The sequence below is a fragment of the Triticum dicoccoides genome, chromosome 6B (assembly GCF_002162155.2).
Source record: "Triticum dicoccoides isolate Atlit2015 ecotype Zavitan chromosome 6B, WEW_v2.0, whole genome shotgun sequence".
Lineage (NCBI taxonomy): Eukaryota > Viridiplantae > Streptophyta > Magnoliopsida > Poales > Poaceae > Triticum > Triticum dicoccoides.
In genome coordinates, this window is record NC_041391.1 from 160,748,381 (window position 1) to 160,751,920 (window position 3,540).

Consider the following 3,540-nt stretch of genomic DNA (forward strand, 5'->3'; position numbering starts at 1 on the left):
AGCGCCTGGAAACGCCCCGAGCCCCCTGGTCCTTCTCCCTCACTCTCTGCTCTCCCCCTTGCCCTCTAGCCTCCTTCCCCGACCTCACCAGAGAGCGCTCCGTCATCGCCGTGTTTCACCCACGTGGCCACCGTCCTTTCGCCGCGCCGCCGTGTCCGGCATCTCTGCTGTCGAGCACCACGTCTCCACGCCGAAGGAAACAAGTCGGAGGGCCCCGCTTCGTCGCCATCATCGTCGCCTTCGCTATCGGCCGCCGGAGATCTGCCTCGCCGCCCCGCTCGCTCTGACGCTTCCCCGGCCCCGCCGTCTGCACCGGCCAACTCGCCGTGAGCCACTGACCCTCTCCCCTCCGCCTTCTCCCTCGCGCGCGTCCCGTAGCCACCGTCCCGCAAGCTCCCGAGCTCACCGTCGGCGTCCTTGTCGCCGTCGTGGCTTGGGCTCGAGAAAGCCGCACCCTTGCACTGCATCGAGGTCCTGATGACCCTAGGAGGCCGCCTAGCCCCTTTGCTCGCTCACCCGCTTGCTCTAGCGCCGCACCCATGCAGGCAGTAGCTCCGGCCGCCGCCCCGCTCACCGCCGTCAGCGATTCCGACCACCCACCACCACTGGTTGACGCGCCTTGTCGCGTTGCTTCTGCAGGACGCAGCCGCGCGAGCTCCCGTCGCCGGAGCTAGCCGGACGGGCAACCCCGCCGTGTCCCGATTAGCACCGGCGGCTAACCGCCATTTTGGATGGCGTGGACACATCATTAGGGGCTAATGCGCCACTAATTAAACCCCACAGTCACTGACACTGGACCCCACCGGATAACTAATCTCCGGTTTAAAAGTAAACCTTTTGGTTAAAGCCATAGACAATGACAAGCGGGTCCCGCTTGTCAGGTTTGACCTGGACCGGCCCTGTTGACCAGATGATGTCAGTATGACCTAATGCTGACGCAGTAATAGGTTTTTCTGGATTTATTCTTACTCAGGAAATTCCAGAAAATAGTGCTAACTTCTAAAAATCATAGAAATTAGTCTGTAACTCCAAATGCAAAGATTTATATATGAAAAATGATCAGAAAAATCCAATCTATCCATCTGTACCATTCTCATGCATGTTTGAACAAGTTAATCTCACTGAATAGGACAATTCATGATTATGGAATAAATGGTAATTAGTTTTGGAGTTGGAATTTGCTATATGTTTGAATTCCACTTCATTGAATATGACTAACTGTTGCACTAGGTCAATTCAGTACCTTAATATGACATGACATTCATTTGGATGTGCATTGCATTGATTGTGTTCTTTCTCTGTTGCCGATGGTTGTTCCCTCTTGATAGACATGTTCCGATGTTGAGTTCGATGACACCAATGAAGAACTATATCTTCTTCAGGAGTGCCAGGCAAGCAAAACCCCCTTGTTCATTCCGATATAATTCCACTCTCTCGCTCCTGCTCTCTTTTACTGCATTAGGACAACAGCGATTCAACTGTTACATGCTGCGGTAGTTGAACCCCTTTCCTCTGCATGACCTGTCATTGCCACAGTAAATAGATGAAACCCACTAGCATGAGTAGGAGGTGTTTGAGCCCTGATGTACTACTCATTCATGCTTGTTTGTCATGCCTGCTATTGCTTAGAGTTGTGTCAGGTTTGATTCATCGGGGATGAATTGGAAAGTTGTGAACATGTCCTACTGTTGAGAGCTAAGTGTGTGAACACGATTTTGGTAAAGGTAGCGGTGAGAGGCCATGTAGGAGTACATGGTGGGTTGTCTCATTGAAACCGTCCTCAGGAACTGAGTTCTGTGTTTGTGATCCATGAACAGCTACCACCACACATTGGGTTCCGGTAACTCGACCCCTCTCGGCTTATTAACCGCCTCGATCTCTGTCCAGGAGTTGCAACTAGTTTCTGGTGTTTGTAGGTTGTGTTAGTAGTCTACCAAGTGGCACCTGGTACAGGTGGGCTTGGGATAGACTAGGCACCATGGCACGGTGTACCAAGCGTAGATCCATCCGCCGAGGTGGACTTGGGAACCCTGCACACATCGTTTGGGGTCGTGAGCGACACACCGGCCGGATCCCCTTGTGGATGGAACCTGAATAGTCGATGAACCTGGACTAGAGACTTGCGTGGTTAGTCAGGTCGTGGTCGACTCCCTCGCCAGGCTTCCGCTTGAAGGTTGCCGAGATACATGACGTGTACATGGTGGTAAGTGGCGAGAGCGTGTGTGAAGAAGTACACCCCTGCAGGGTTAACATCATCTATTCGAATAGCCGTGTCCGCGGTAAAGGACTTCTGGGTTGCCTGTACAGTTCATAGACAAGTGAAAGTGGATACTCTAAAATACGCAAGATAAGTGTGAGTGCTATGGATGGCGTTCTCGTAGGGAGACGGGAGCGGATCCATAGTGGTGTATTGATTTGGTGAATATGTGGACTCGTGTGCGCCACCTCAAAAGAGTTACTTGCAGTCGTAGTTCAGGATAGCCACCGAGTCAAAGCTGGCTTGCTGCAGTTAAACCCCACCACCCCTTTGTTGATAATGGTGCATATGTAGTTAGTTCTGATGTAAGTCTTGCTGGGTACATTTGTACTCACGTTGCTTAATTTATGTTTTTGCAGAGAGACTTCAGTCTCGCTAGTAGTTCCCCGTGGACTTCGACGTTTAGCTTGTTACCTCAGCTACGATCTTGTGCCCTCGGCAGGATCTTGTAGATAGTCAGGCGTCTCAGCCTTTTTCATTTATAGATGTCTGTACTCAGACGTGTTAAGCTTCCGTTTGTGCTTTAACTTGTATGCTCTGAATGTTGGGTCATGAGACCCATGTTTGTAATATCTCGCTCCTTGGAGCCTATTGAATAAATATTTTGAGTTGTAGAGTCTTGTTGTGATGCCATGTTGTATTTGCACATATCGGGCATATTGTGTGTATGTTATTGAAATGCTTGGTATGTGTGGGATCCGACAACCTAGTTGTTTATTCTTGGTACCCTCTCTTATGGGAAATGTCTCCTAGTGCTTCCACTGAGCCATGGTAGCTTGCTACTGCTCCGGAACACTTAGGCTGGCCGGCATGTGTCCTTTTTCGTTCCTGTGTCTGTCCCTATAGGGAAATGTCACGCGGTGTCTACCGGAGTCCTGTTAGCCTGCTACAGCCCGGATTCTCCGGAGTCCTGTTAGCCTAGCTGCTGCAGCCCGGATTCACTCGCTGATGACCGACACGTTCGTTGATGGGTCATGTATGCATGTCCCTATAAGTTAGTGCCACTTTGGGTTTACGACTAGTCATGTCGGCCCGGGTTCTTTGTCATACGGATGCTAGCGACATTATCATATACGTGAGCCAAAAGGCGTAGACGGTCCCGGGCCAGGTAAGGTGGCACCCGTGGGAATACCGTGCGTGAGGCTGCAAAGTGATATGATGTGTTACATGCTAGATCGGTGTGACTTAGGATCGGGGTCCTGACACGTAGCCACCATGGACTACCCTTGGATAGGAAAACGAAGATACGCCGAACATAGCACCGCCGAAGGCCTTGATCTGCA